Here is a 16,579-nt window from a genome sequence, read left to right on the forward strand (position 1 = left end):
AAATTCACCCCTTCTTTCCTCCCCGTATTTGTCTGTGCTTTTGTTCCTCTCATTTTTTTTGGATGGGCACTTCTATTGGTCTCCCCTCTTGGTGCTTTAACAGAATATCTCTTGGTGTAATCTCTGGGGGAGGGTTGTTGGGGGTTTGAGCTTTCCTGCCCTATGGAGGCTTTTGATTGGCTTAAAGTCCAGCAGTCAATGAGGATGGGTGGGGAGCCTGGGCTTGCCTGCGTTCTGGAGACTTTTGATGGGATTGAGTTCAGCTTAGTTTGCTGGGTTTACTCTGAGTTTTAAACTTCCTGAATGGCTGGAGCAAATATGGAGGATCTCCAAAGCTCTGGCCAGGCTGCCAGGTCTATGCTCCTTCTAGGCTGCCATCTTGACTTGGCCTCTAGGTTTCTGTTTTTTCAGAAGACCCTGCTCTCTAAGGGGGAGGTGCATGGCCTCCCTGGGCTTTGAGGGATCCTGATGGGATTAGGTTCACCTGGTTTGGGCCAAATGAGCCCTGAAGCAATAAAACCTCCTCCTCCATAATCTGTGTTGAATGCCTGGAGACTGGCCTAGGTTGTTATCAAGTTAAGCCCTTCTGGGGCACTGAGGTTTTTGTTCTTTCAGAAGCTCTGAGGGCTCCTGATGGGATTAGGTTCAGGTGGTGTGGGTCAAATGATCCCTGAGCCAAAGAAAAGAGGAAAAAAAAGAAAAAAAAACCAACCTCCTCTTCCACAGTCTGTGTTGAATGCCCGGAGACTGGCCCAGGTTATTTTCAAGATACACTCTTTGGAGCAACCCCTTTGCTGGCTCTGAGTTTTCTGTCCTTTCAGTAGCTCTAAGTGCTCCTGATGGAATTGGGTTCAGCTGGTGCCCTAAAGCTGGGACCTCCCTTGAGACTCAGATGGAAGGACCCAGCCAGGGTGCTACAGGCTTCCCCCTTTTCTCTATGTTTCCCTGCCATCTGTGTTGGGTGCCCCGGAGACTTGCTCAGGTTGCTTTCAAGGTGAGTCCTCAGAGCCCTGAGGTTCCGGCTGCTGCCGTGGGCTCAGCACTCTGGGTTGGGGGGAGATGGGTCCTGGGACCTTCCTTCTGCCTACCCCTTAGATCCGAGTAATCTAGGGTTCTGGCTTTTGGGGTGCGGTACCTTTTGATTCAGGTCCAGGAGGAGGTTTCCCCAGTTCTATCCTGTTGTTCAGCTTGAATTTCGGTGTCTTAGGAGCACTCGGTTTGTGATCGGTAAGGAAGGGTTCCCGAGGTCTGAACTTTCGCTGCTTCTATGCCGCCATCTTGACCGGAAGTTCCAACTCCTCAGCATCTAATTTTTACAAATATTATCTTTCTACAGAAATGGAAGAGATAGGATATAAACATACTCAGACATAATTAAAAACATACTTAAAATTTTTGATATTCTTGGTTTTTTGGTCTGGGTTTTCTTTTGCAACATGGCTTGAGTGGAAAAATTTCATGTGACTATATGACTATATATATAGTCACGTAATATATATATAAAATCTAAAAAGGGGGAGGGAAGTTGGAACCAGGAATTATTACAAATGTTAAAAACTTTTGTTTACATAAAATTAATTACAATTCAATTAAATTAAATGCAAAAATCCAAACCCAACCAAAGCAAAACAAGCAGAGTTGAACCAATCCAGTGAAAGTACCATTTCAGCATAATCCTTCACACATAGAAATTCCTTCTGAATGGGTGATGTCCTTAGTTTATAATTAAGAAAACTAATGGACTAAGCCCTTGATCAGAACAGATTTAGGTGATGATTATTCTATCTCACTGATGATATCCAAGATGAAACGGGGAAAAGGATCACACATATAACCTAATAATAATGTCCATGTTTCATCTTGTATTGTTTGTCTTGAATATAATTTTAGATATTCATAAAATCATGCATTCATGTAATAGTTTATATGTTTTTCATACTGAGTTTTTTTTTTTTTTTTTGTATTGGAGCTAGACCTGTTTGGTAGTACTTTTGCTTCCTTTGCTATTTGGTTTAATATGTTGTTTATTAGGTCATCCTATATTATTGCCTATATCCTATATCATTGCCTATATTATTCTATCATAACATGTAATACAATAACAACAACAGCAGGAGCAGCTTCGACAACAATAATAGGTTTGGATAGTATTTTAAGCTTTGCAAAGGATTTTATAAATGTTGATATATTTGAGCCCCACAGTAGCCTTGGGAACCAGGTGCCATTATTATTCCTTTTTTATAGATGAAGAAAGTGAAGACCAGTGTCGTCTGTCCAGTGTACCACCAAGCTACCTAGATCCTAGCTCTAAGCCTCCTCTTCCAACCCCCACCAGATGCTGGACAATTGATGGTGGAGGTAAAAAAAAAATATCCAGATGGGAGTATAACTAGGTTATAAACAATTTGGGGGGGTGTATGGGGTGCTCAGGGAGGAGTAATATCTTTGGTATGGAGGGCTTCTCGTGCCCTCCTAGGGCAGCTCTCCATCCTCTGACCCTCACCAGACACCCAGCTCTCACTTGTGGCTCCCAGTAGCTGCTAGCATGCAGCAGCGGCCACACCCCGGGCAACGGCTTCGACAGGCCGGCTAAACCTTGTGAGGGTAGCCATTGGGTCATCGACCCCTGGTGAACCAGGGCTTTGCTCACCAAGCATGTGAAGACTGCTTCGGCGGAACAGGTGGAAGAAACCAATAAGAAGGTTCAACAACTGAGATGGCGACGCAGCAAGGCACTGTGGAGTGCTCAGGGCATGTTGGAGCACAAAAGACAACACGGCCACCCAATGCAGCTGAGGAGTCTCCAGGTGTAACGATTTTTCGTGCCCCTGGACCCAGGATTCCAACGCCGAGAGAGTGGGACTGTCTCTGTACATCGACTTTTCCACTTAAATCTTCATGCACAAGTGTCTTTGTGCACAAAAACGCACAAAGACAATCGTCATCCTCGGTTACCGAGAGACTACTACCATTAGGTCATCCATTGTTATTATTTCTTTCCTCAAACACTTTTATTTAATCTATTTTCATGTGTCATAGAGAAATTTGCTTGTGGCATATGGTACATTTTACTGGCACTATGATTTGCTGATATAATATATCAAGTATAATATATTGTGTTATTTCTGTTGCATGGGTTGCTGATATTCATTCATTCATTTTTGTTGATTCTGTTCTTTTTTGTTTTTGCTATGAATGATATTCTGACTTCCTGGTACCTTGTTTAATAAGTTTTTTCCCTTCTGTGCAGTGGCACATTTCATAAGTACAAGCCCCATTGCTAATGATGTTGTAAGAGACTATAATACTCTCAACCTTTGGAAGAAATATAATAATTCATTGCAAGATCTTGGTTCTTCATAATGACCTTGGTATTGATAGTTCTTCCTATCTTGGGAAGGGAAGACAATGAAGTGAGATTCTCTCTCAGAAGGGAAGATTGAGGGTATTAAAAAATTGTTGATTCTGTGCCACAAATCTGGGTCCAGTCCAGCTCACAGCTCCAGGGGTCCTCGGCAGGTAGAGTGGCAACATGGAAATGAATGATGGAAGGCAGCTGTGTGTATGTATTTGCCTGGGGCAAGGCTCTGCATGAAGTGGCTGTTTCACCATGCTCAGGTTTAGCTTTTATTTTTATACCCATTTTCTTGGCACACAGCTACATTATTCAACATATGTGTTCGAATAAAAATAATTGGATGTGATAGTGACTTTTATTTTAATTTAAAATTTTAATTTCATACATTGTTCCTTGGTTACAAAAATAATTTTATTTCTCTCCTTCCCCTACCCCATCCCTCCCATAGCCGATGCGCAGTTTGACTGGGTATTGCCTGTGTTCTTGATCAGAAGCTCTTCCCATGTTGTTGGTACTTGCTTTGTTCATTTGGAGTCTATTTCCCCATTCATATCTTCTTCGACCCATTCATTAAGCTGTAGTTTTTCCTTAGTGTTTTTACTCCCACAGTTTTTCGTCTGTATGTGGATAGTGTTTTTTTTTTCTCCTGTACCCCTCTAGGTTGTTCAGGGTCATTGCATTACCACCAGTGGAGGAGTCCATTACCTTCAATTGTACCACAATGTGTCAGTCTCTGTGTACAATGTTCTCCTGGTTCTGCTCCTCTCACTCTGCATCATTTCCTGGAGGTTGTTCCAGTCTCCATGGAATTCCTCTACTTTATTATTCCTTTTAGCACAATAGTATTCCATCACCAACATATACCACAATTTGTTCAGCCATTCCCCAATTGAAGGGCATCCCCTCCTTTTCCAATTTTTTGCCACCACAAAGAGCGCAGCTATGAATATTCTGGTACATGTCTTTTTCCATATAATCTCTCTGGGGTACAAACCCAGCAGTGCAATGGCTGGATCAAAGGGCAGACAGTCTTTTATTGCCCTTTGGGCATAGTTCCAGATTGCCCTCTAAAATGATTGGATCAACTCACAACTCCACCAGCAATGCATTAGTGTCCCAACTTTGCCACATCCCCTCCAGCATTCATTACTTTCATTTGCTGTCATGTTAGCCAATCTGCTAAGTGTGAGGTGATACTTCAGAGTTGTTTTGATTTGCATCTCTCTGATTAAAAGAGACCCAGAACACTTTTTCATGTGCTTATTAATAGTTTTGATTTCTTTAACTGAAAATTGCCCATTCACGTGCCTTGCCCATTTATCAACTGGACAATGGCTTGATTTTTTGTACAATTGGTTTAACTCTTTATAAATTTTAGTAATTAGACCTTTGTTGGAGATTTTTGTTATGACAATCATTTCCCAGTTTGTTATTTCCCTTCTGATTTTGGTTACATTGGTTTTGCTTGTACAGAAACTTTTTAATTTGATGTAGTAAAAATTATTTATTTTACATTTTGTGACTCTTTCTAAGTCTTGCTTGGTTTTAAAATTATTCCCTTCTCAAAGGTCTGACAAAAATTCTCTTCTGTGTTCACCTAATTTACTTATAGTTTCCTTCTTTATGTTCAGGTAATTCACCCATTCTGAGTTTATCTTAGTGTAGGGTGTGAGGTGTTTGTTCAATCCTAATCTCTCCCACACTATCTTCCAATTTTCCCAGCAAATTTTATCCAATAGTGGATTTTTTCCCCAAAAGCTGGGGTCATAGACTGTTCTGCTGAGGTACCTTACTCCAAGTCTATTCCACTGATCCTGATTTATGTCTCTTAGCCAGTACCAAATTGTTTTGATGACTGCTGCTTTATAATATAGTCTGAGATCTGGGATTGCAAGGCCCCCTTCCTTCACATTTTTTTTTCATTATTTCCCTGGATATCCTTGATTTTTTGTTCTTCCAAATGAGCTTTGTTATGTTTTTTTTTCTAATTCTGTAAAGAAGTTTTTTTTTTTTTGGAATTTCAATGGGTATGGCACTAAATAAATAGATAAGTTTGGGTAGGATGACTATTTTTATTATGTTAGTTCATCCCACCCATGAGAAGTTAATGTTTTTCCAATTGTTCAGATCTAGTTTTATTTGTGTGGGAAGTGTTTTGTAGTTGTGTTCATATAATTCCTGTGTTTGTCTTGGCAGATAAATTCCTAAGTATTTTTTATTGTCTAAAGTGATTTTGAATGGGATTTCTCTTTCTATTTCCTGCTGCTGTGATGTGTTGGAGATATATAGAAATGCTGATGACTTATGTGTGTTTATTTTGTATCTTGCTACTTTGCTAAAGTTGTTGATTATTTCCACTAGCTTTTTAGTTTTCTCTAGGATTCTCTAGGATTTTTTAAGTAGACCATCATATCATCCACAAAGAGTGATAGCTTGGTCTCCTCATTGCCAATTTTAATACCTTCAGTTGCTTTTTCTTCTCTAATTGCTACTGCTAGTGTTTCTAGTACAATGTTAAATAATCGCGGTGATAATGGGCATTCTTGTTTCACTCTTGATTTTATTGGGAATGCATCTATCCCTATTGCAGATGATGTTTGCTGATGGTTTTAGATATATACTCTTTATTATTTTTAGGAAAGACCCTTGTATTCCTATGCTTTCTAGTGTTTTTAATAGGAATCGGTGTTGTATTTAATCAAAGGCTTTTTCTGTGTCTATTGAGATAATCATGTGGTTTTTCTTGGTTTGCATTTTGATATGGTCAATTATGTGGATGGTTTTCCTAATATTGAACCATCCTTGCTTTCCTGGTATAAATCCTACTTAGTAATAGTGAATGACCCTCCTGATCACTTGCTAGAGTCTTTTTGCTAGTATCCTGTTTAACATTTTTGTATCTATGTTCATTAGGGAGATTGGTCTGTACTTTTCTTTCTCTGTTTTTGACCTGAAATCAGTATCATATTTGTGTCATAAAAGGAATTTTGTAGAACTCCCTCTTTGCTTATTATTTCAAATAGTTTGTATAGTATTGGGATTTGCTGTTCTTTGAATATTTGATAGAATTCACTTGTGAATCCATCAGGCCCTGGGGATTTTTTCTTAGGAAGTTCTTTGATGGCCTGTTGGATTTCTTTTTCTGATGTGGGATTCTTTGAGAATTCTATTTCTTCTTCTGTTAGTCTAGGCAATTTATATTTTTGTAAATATTCATCCATATCACCTAGATTGGCACATTTATTGCCATATAATTGGGCAAAGAAGTTTGTAATGATCACCTTAATTTCCTCTTCATTGGAGGTGAGGTCCCCCTTTTCATCTATGATGCTGGTAATTTGCTTTTCTTCTTTCTTTTTTTAAATTAGATTGACCAGTACTTTGTCTATTTTTTTGATTTTTCAAAATACCAGCTTCTAGTCTTATTTATTAGTTTGATAGTTCTATCACTTTTGATTTTATTAATTTCTCCCTTAATTTTTAGGATCTCTAATTTTTTTTCTTCTGGGGGGTTTTAATTTGTTCACTTTCAAGTTTTTTTACTTGCATGTCCAATTCATTGATCTCTGCCCTCCCTAATTTGTAAATATATGCACACAAGGATATGAATTTTATTCTGAGTATTGCTTTGGCTGCATCCCATAAGGTTTGAAAGGATGTTTCACTGTTGTCATTTTTCTTCAATGAAATTATTAATTGTTTCTATGATTTGTTCTCTAACTTATTTTGGAGTATTATATTATTTAATTTCCAATTAATTTTTGATTTGGCTCTCCATGAACCCTTACTGATTATTATTTTTATTGCCTATTGATCTGAAAAGGTTGCATTTTTTATTTCTACTTTTCTGCATTTGTATGCCATGTTTCTATGACCTAGTGTATGGTCAATCTTTGTGAATGTGCCATGTGCTGATGAGAAGAAGGTGTATTACTTTTTTGCCCCTATTTATTTTTTTTCCATATATCTATTAACTCTAATTTTTCTAAGATTTCATTCACATTTTTACCTCTTTCTTATTTATTTTTGACTTGTTTTATCTAAATTTGATAGTGGTTGGTTTAGGTTTCCCACTAATATAGTTTTACTGTCTATTTCCTCCTTCAATTCTCCTAGTTTCTCCATTAGAAATTTGAGAACTATACCATTTGGTGCATACATGTTGATTAGTGATATTTCCTCATTGTCTATTCTCCCTTTAACAGGATGTATTTACCTTCCCTATCCATTTTAATCAGGTCTATTTTTGCTTTGGCTTTGTCAGATATTGTGATTGCAACTCCTGCCTTCTTTCAGTCAGTTGAGGCCCAATAGGTCTTACTCCAACCTTTAATTCTAACCTCGTGAGTATCAACCCACCTCATATGTGTTTCTTGAAGACAACATATGGTAGGGGTTTGGATTCTAATCCACTCTGCTATTCGTCTACCTTTTATGGGTGAGTTCATCCCATTCACGTTCAAAGTTATCATTGTCACTTGTGAATTCCCTGGCATTTTTATATCCTCCCCTAATCCTGACCTTTCTTCTTTTGCTATAACCTTTTTGACCTCTGATTTACTTTAAATCAATCCTCCTAGTCCCCTCCCTTGATATGCTTCCTTTTCTATCCCCTCCCTTTTTGTTCCTTTCTTGTTTGTTTGTTTGTTTTTAGGGCCTGTTAACTTCCCGCACCCTGTCCTTCCCTCCCTTTTTATACTCCCTCTCCCCTCCCCTCCTTAATTTTCCCTTCTTGCTTACCCTGTTGGATAAGGTAGAATTCAAGATTACAATGAATCTATATGCTCTTCCCTCTCAGAGTTGATTTCACTGAGAGTAAGGTTTATGTAATATCAATTATCAGTCTCTTCCTCTCCTTCTTATAGGAGAATTCTCCCCCCCCCTTTTCCATGTATATCTTTGTGTGAGAAAGATTATTTTATTTAATTTTTTTCTATTTATTCAAGTATATCTTAGTATCATCAATGATTCCCCTTCCTTTTTTCTTTCTTTTTGCTTTTCTTTCCCCCTTTCTCCATATCGTCTTAACACCCCACTATTTCCCTATGAGTGATTCTTCTAATTACTCTAATAATGTAAACAATTTTTGAGTTACACATTACATTTTCCCCACATATTAATATATATATGTGTATATATATATATATATATATATATATATATATACATAATTTGATATAAATGTAGTCCTTATAGGAGAGAGTTTAAATAAAAGAAAAATAAAACATTTTCCTCCTTTTCCCTTTCCTTCATATTTACCTTTTCATGTTTCACTTGCTCTTTGTGTTTGGATGTCAAACTTTCCCTAGAGTACTGGACTTTTCTTTACTTGGAAATCTTTTATTTTGTTGAATGCCCATACTTTCCCCTTGAAGTATATAGTCAGTTTTGGTGGATAGGTGATTCTTGGTTGAAGACCCAGTTTCTGAATGTCATGTTCCAGGCCTTGCAGTTATTCAGTGTGGAATTTGACAGGTCTTGTGTGATCCTGATTGGCATTCCTTTGTATCTAAATTGTCTCTTTTGGACTTCTTGTAGGATTTTTTCTTTTGCTTAAAAGCTTTGGAATTTGGCAATTATATTCCGGGGAGTTGTCTCTTGGGGATTTAGTGTAGAGGGTGTTCTATGAATTCTTTCATTGCCTATTTTGCCCCCTTTTTCTAGAACCCCAGGGAAGTTTTCTTGGATGATATCTTGTATTATGATATCAAGATTTCTGCTCATTTCTGGCTTTTCAGGTAGACCAATGAATCTCAGATTCTCTCTCCTTTCTCTGTTTTCCAGGTCTGTCACCTTGTCAGTGAGATATTTTGTGTTATCTTCTAATTTCTTAGTCTTTTGACTTTGCTTTATTAATTCTTGATCTTTTACAAGATCATTGTCTTCCAGTTGCCTGATTCTGACCTTTAAAGACCGGTTTTCCTTTTCAGTTTGGTCTGTCCTGCTTTTTGAGGCTTTTAGCTGTTTCTCCAATTGAGAGTTCTTGTGCTTCATATTTTTAATTTCCCTTTGCATTATTCCTATTTTTCCTGCCAGAAGGCTTCCATATTTTTGATAACCTCCAATTTAAATTCTTCAAGAGCTTGTAGACAATTTCCATTTCTTTTGGAAAGGTTTGGAACATTTATTTGGGTTTCCTTTTCTGCTATTTCCTCTGTATTCTGTATTTCTCCTCCATAAAAAGTATCCAATGTCAACCCCTTCTTGCTTTCTTGGTGTTGGGGTGTTGTTGTTTCTGGGCACTGTTTGCCATCTCTATTTTTTTCTCCCCTTTCCAGTCAGAAATCTGAGTGAGGAGGGCTAGCTCTCTGTCTATGGGTCTAATGATCAAGGCTTTTGCCTCAGGCAAATTCTCGATTCTCCTCAGCTGAGCTGTTTTCCTGGGGGAGCCCAAGGTCTGCCCTCCCCTGCCTGCCAGTGTTTTGGGTGTTACTGCTCTCAGGGGTAAGTCCTTGGTGGTCTTAGTTAACTCCCAAGACCTATAGGTGCCCCTTGTTCACTTCAGGTGTGCCCTTCATGCACTCATTGATTATAGCAGGCTAGTTCTGAGCGCCCAAGATCTGAGCTCCCCTTGCCCACCTGCCGGGATTTTGGGTGTCACTGCTCTCAGGAGTAAGTCCTTGGTGGTCTTAGTTATCTCCCAAGACCTATTGGTGTTCCGTGTTCACTTCAGGGGTGCCCTTTGCACACTCATTGATTATAGTGTGCTAGTTCTGGGCACCTGAGATCTGAGCTCCCTTTGCCCGCCTGCTGGGGTTTGGGGTGTTACTGCTCACAGGGGCAATTCCTTGGTGTTCTTAGCTCCCCAGACCTGGAGCTGCCCACTGCTCAGTCCTGGGGTGCCCCTCTCTCACTTGTTCATTCTGGGGCTCACTGACTTTAACTCTGGCTCTGTAGGTGTGGTAGGGGAGGGTAGGTTAGCTCAGGTTTGGGTGGGAGCTTTTTCTTTCCCTTATAGTGTGGAAATGCCCGAATTCCACATACCTTCAGTGCTGCACCCTACAGTGGAGTTCCTCCATTCTTATGCGGATGGTTTTTTGGGGGTCTTTCGAGGTCTCCTGTATTGTTGGGTCTGAGGAGGGGAAGTGAGCCATGTCTAATCTGCTGCCATGCTTACCCAGAAGTTGATACAGTGACTTTTAACAAATCATTTGATAAACATTCTGAGATCATTCTATACTTATATTGTAACTATTGATTCTGACAGGATACGCAAAGGTTTTGCACAACATAAATTATTTTTTTACATGTGGCTTAATTTTCTCATTAACCTACGAGGAGCTTGAGATTACAGACAATCAAGGAAAATCACTTATTACCTTTAATAAGAATAGATAATCAATCAGAAATCCTAAAGACAATTAACCATCATAGCAGTGAGGATGAGAGATCAAAGGGGTACTGAAAACACAATTCAGATTTAGTATTAGGCTGATCATTTTTCAGAGTTTGTTCAGGAGTTTTTCAAGAAGGGTTTCAGCTGGTAAATCAAGTCACTGAGGCATGTTGAGACATGGTATACCAAAGCATATTGTATAGGCCTCTCCTTATGAATAATTTATATATACTGGCTTAAGAGAATAAATTTCAGTGCATGGGAGTAGGAGATTTCTGGGCAGAGCTAGTGGGCACAGATTTTGCTAGGAATCATATACCTAAGCAAAAGTTAACCCATGATGGTCCTTTGGGTTTGTTTTTGTGAGTCTGATCTTTTGGTGATATTTTGTGGAAATAGTGTGCAAGCATTTTGCGCTTATATGACTTCTTCAGAGACTAAGGAGAGGACAATAGTCATGTCAATTCTATTAGTAAAGGATGTTGGTGAGAGAGGACATACAGAGGGGGGTGTGTGGGTGATTCTCTCCTGTCAAGGAGCCACTTTGTGATCTCCTATCTTTCATGAGTGATCTTGTCAAGACATCATGGCCTGATGGCTCCCAGCAATTCTGAGGCAGTTTCTATGAGCTTTGGGAGGATAATGAGGGGGAGAAGCAGTCAAGTTCCAATACTATGAGAAAGATTTTGGTAATATGAATCCTTTACTCATATAAGTCACTTTTTTAGGACCAGAAAAGATGATATCTGAATGGATAAATGGTGTAATTGGTGACTTTTTTCAAATTTTAGCCCTCATCCTTGTAGCAGATGTGCTCAAAGTATACTCAACTCAAGGAACAGGAGCTTCTTATCCTAAATGAGCTTTTCTCTTCAATGACGTTTTTTTTTTTCTTACCCTTCTGATGACTAAATTACCATGTCCATGGACCACATTTTATACATTTTTATCATAGATACAAGCCTAAGAATAACTAGATGTTAGCATATGTCATGGGGGTGGGGAAGTACTATTTATCCTAGTTTCTTATTTTCTCACTGACCATATTCCAATAGTAGATTTGGCTGACAAGGAAATCAGTTTGGGAGTAGGAATCAAGATATTCATGCTGATTGGGTTATTAGAGCATGACTGAAATCACAGTTCACCATTAGTTCCTTTATCTCATTCTCAGAAATTTGAGGATTAAGGATGAAGACAGTATGCATAGTAAACATTACCTTGCTCTAGGACAACCCTGGTGATTTGGAGGAGATTTTGGGGTAGGAGATCATGAATTGGTATAATTAATGCATACAGAGTGGTGAACCAGTGCTCATCTCATAGTTTATTAAAGAAAATTAAATACCAAAAACATATTTCTGAACAAAACTGACATTTATTGTTAGAAAAACAAATCAGAAGGCCAAGTTCTAGACATATCCAGTCCTGGTATAAGATCTGTGACCCAGAGTTACATAAATATCAAGTATAGATTGTCAATGCAAAAAATCCAGATTAGACATACTCAACTCTCCAACTCCTCTCTCCAACATGACGAGAGAAGGGTGCCAAATGAATGTTTCTTTTGAGGTGGGGCAAACAGACTTTCCTCCTCTAGATGATTTCCTGTTTCAAGAAAGTAAAGGCTGTTTTTTTTTTCTTCTAAATCTTGTGGGCAATTAAATCTCTGTTCCATATATGGTGATAGTCAAGATCACTCTATAGCTTCAAAACTAATTGAGATATCATAAATCTCTTGCCTTAGGTGCATCTGGACATTTTGCAATAAGATTAAGTCATGCACACAACTCCCATTGGCAAGGATGTATTGTCAAGGCATTTCAGAGGATTTATTGTAGTTATTTTACTCACAATATTTTTTATTAATTACTTATTCTCTCAATTATTCAATCAATAATTGTGATTTTTTACTTTCTATTAAATGTAAGGTAATAATTTATCATTATAACACTGGATATCTAATAGGATTTCATGCAGAGGTTATAGTTCTAAAATAACAAAATGAATATTAACTGATAAAATTTGCTTTACTAGACTTTTCTTTTACATTTCCCTCTTCACTCCAACTATGGATCCAATTTAAGAGATGTTCTGGTAGAATCAAATTGCTTAGAGGTGTATTTTTATGAGGAGCAATCGCAGAGGGAAATTCTCCTTCTGAGACAAAAAGATGATAAAGGAAATTGGGAAATAGATTTGCCAAACAGTACCTATATCAAAGCAACATATTATGGTGTTATAAATCTAGAGACAACGAAAATTATGGTCACTTAAATTATATAGATGCTGTACCAGGAGCAAGGTTGTCTGGGGATGATTGTGAGGTAAATCATCATTATAAGGTCTGACAAAGTATGTGTTGACTTTCCAAGTTTCTTGGAAATAAAGGTAAAGAAGAAGATTGACAGTTATGAACACAGTCTAGCATAGCAACTAAAGCATCATTTAAGTAACATTGGACCAAGGATAATAATGGCTAGAACAATGAGCACTTATCTCAAAATAGTAGACATAATTCTAATACCCAAAAGCCAGGAAAAGGTTGAGGAAAGCCAGAAAAATGGGTCTCACCATGGCTGAGAGGAAGAAACAGGATTCTCATTTACAACTTGGTGAACTTTTCATCTGATCCTTTGTTGGACATGTGTAACAATGTCATCAGGGATATTTATGTATTAGCAACAGCACTCATTAATGGTGGCATAAGTCCCTCTTTGAACATCAGTGAGGAAGGTAAAAACTAGTTGATCCTGTATACTGTTTCAGCATGAGATAAAAGGATCCAAGAATCTTTTTCTTTAACCTATATAGTGATACTTCCCAAGATGGTTGTATACATCCAGCACAATGTAAAAAAAATTAATATACCCTTGCCTTCTTTCTTAGAATGAATACCATGTGTTGGTTCTAAGCCAGAAGAGTGATAAGGGCTAGGCAATGGAGGTTAAAGGACTTGCCCAGGATCACACAGTCAGGAAGCAGTGTAAATTTTTATTTAGACTTGGTCCTAAGGTTGAAAATCCATATAGAGAAAAAATCAAGAGTTCCAAGTTGTGTATTAATGTCTGATTGCTTTAGCTTCTTTAGCCACCTCTGCAGCGATCTAATATAATATAAGAGGAAATAGAAAAGTCTCTTTCTAGTAGTAATGTGTACATTAGACAAAAGATTCAGCATAGAAAATAGGGTGACCAAAATATTTTATGAGATGAAACATAATATCCACCCCCTTATCTCTACTCCAACTTGAAGAGAACTAAAGGCAAAATATCAGGCCTTGTGAGGTGAGTTTCTGACTTAAAGTGTGCCTATCATGGTCTTAAATCCTTTGTTTATCCCCTCAACTTGTAAACAGAAGAGCTTAGTATCCTTATATAGTGAAACAAAAAGTAAAGGTATATCAATATTAACTAACGAGTCTCTTTGTTTTTCAGTAACCCATCTCCAATGGTGACAAAATTCATCTCAGATCTCAGATATCTGAAGTAGTTTTCCAAAACCAGCTTCTCTCAGACATTCTGGGATATGTCTCCTTTTTAGTAGATTTGCTTCATTGGTTCTAAGTTGCTTATAGAGATTCATTAAATGTTCCTGCTAAAGTCATTTACCAAGCAGATCTTGATACAAATTAGTATATCTTTTCAAAGATTATTTCTCCAATTCCTAGTTAAGGTGTTAAAATCATCCATAATCTTGTAGTCTTAATCTTCTTAACTATGATGAACTGTCAGAAACTCACAGTGCCCTTAAAATTCAGAAAATTTGTTTTTTTTAATGTTCCATTAGAATCCATTACATTTGAAGTACAGAATAATTTAATCCATTACTTTTTCAAGACTTTGCACTCCAATAAATTTCACTTTCATTAGGAAGTCCAGATGTTATAAGGAATTTAATGCCAAATATAAAAATCATAAGAACTTTGGCAGATATAATTTCTCCACTCCCTAATTTCAATGACGGTGCACATGAGTTTACTTAAAGAGAATGAGAATTCCATTTGAACAAGAACTTGGGTTTGGATCTGCAGATACATTTAATTAATTATGGAGAAGATTTTACACAAAAATTAGTTATAACCTTAAAGAATGAGGTGTTTCAGAGACTCAATGTGATATTTGATTTTGTAAACATTAACTGGCAGATAACAAGTTCAACTACCAATTCACTAGGTTGTTTGAGATATGGAATGAGTATATATTTCATTTAAAATAGTAATAATCCGAAGGGTGATGATATAGAGATATTCTCAAGCCTCGCCTCATTTTGGACTATTTTATTTTAAAAAGAAAAAATCTAGTTGTCTGATTATGCTCTGGCAGAAGTGAAGAACATGCAGAAATATGAGAGCAGACTGGAATATTGCTGGCTATAAAGTCTAGAGTATCTCTATTATAATTCTTAATTGTGGTACCTACAGATTTTACATTTTATTGTTTGGTTTTGTCCAATTCTTTAACTGATTAGATTGCTTATTTAAAACTTGTACATTTTCTGAAACTTCTTTTAAAATCAAATTACTCAGTAGATGGACACTCACATACATAAAGTCAGAGAAACTTTTAACAATTCTAAGTTTAAACACACACTCCTAGACCACTCAGAATTTGAGGTAGAAATTTATCTTATTCTTGCACAATCAGCCCCTTTGAAATTAAACACACACACACACACACACACACACACACACAGACACACACACACTAAATGTTGGAACTCTTGTTGTAAGCTCTAGGAAATCAAGATAATTTGTGATTCTGCTAAGAACTTTAAAATTGGTGAAGGAATTAATCTTATCAACTTGTAAAAATAGTGGTGATTGAATGAATGTCAGCCCTCACCCCCAAACAAAATCTCAAACCCACAAAAAAAAATCCAAGCTGGTTATAAGATAACCGTCAAGCCCAACAAAATTCTGAAGCATAACATATAACAACTAAAATGTATAAAGAGAAAAAAACAGCAAGTATCTATAAAAATTGTCCAAGGCCAAATTACTTCTTAAAACAGCTAAAGTTATTCACCAGTCTCAGAAGTAGGGATCTTAGGTGAATTGACTTCCTTTACTAGTTAGTATCTCGAGTTGGGGTTTTCCTCGGACTTCCCCAGGAGATTCTCCTGAAGGAGCTCAGGTACGAGGAATCTCAGTCCAATTTGCAGTCCATCTGAGGTGGCCCTTTATAAAAGAAAAATAAATACTGGAAAGTGGTTATCTCAGTCTAACTGACATTTATTGATAGATAAGTGATCATAACACCAAGGAATAGACACACCCAGCATTATGATCTAATACCCAGAATTGATGAAGTGTAAAGTACATATATATATAGTCAGCACAAGAGTCATATTACACAATCACAAGGATCAGTTCATTGTTTCTTCTCAATGGGCAAACCAGAATTTCATCTGCTAGAAGATTTTTTTCAAGAAAGTAAAGTGTTCTAATACTCTAGGCAATTACATAATCTGCATTCCATATATGGTAACAGCCAACATCACTGTAGTTTCAAAGCCAAATCAGAGGTCATGAATCTCTTAGATCATGTGGACACGATCCATGATGTTGAAGGCACAGAAAATTCCCATTGGCAAGGATTTTTTGTCAAGCCCTTCCAGAGGATATTTCCTTTTTATTTTATTCACACAATGATTATTAATTTCAGATTCTCATATATGATTATTAAATCAATGATTGAAAAGTTTTCTTTCTATTACTATTATAATCTATTCTTATAATACTGGGTATCTAATAGTATTACATGCAGAGTGTACAGTTCTAAGAAAGCAATAAATATATAATTTAACAATAAACAATAAATATACATATAGATAATATATGTAAACAATGAATATAATCTGATTAAGGTTTCTTAATTGGGTTT

At 37.2% G+C, this 16,579-nt stretch overlaps 1 protein-coding gene across 1 annotated transcript in view; it reads left to right on the plus strand.

Annotated features, from left to right (window-relative positions):
- Positions 1 to 16,579, plus strand: part of VN2R652 (vomeronasal 2 receptor 652) — an 80,149-nt gene that overhangs the window by 14,069 nt on the left and 49,501 nt on the right.

The sequence above is a fragment of the Monodelphis domestica genome, chromosome 6, assembly GCF_027887165.1.
Source record: "Monodelphis domestica isolate mMonDom1 chromosome 6, mMonDom1.pri, whole genome shotgun sequence".
NCBI classification, from domain to species: Eukaryota; Metazoa; Chordata; class Mammalia; order Didelphimorphia; family Didelphidae; genus Monodelphis; species Monodelphis domestica.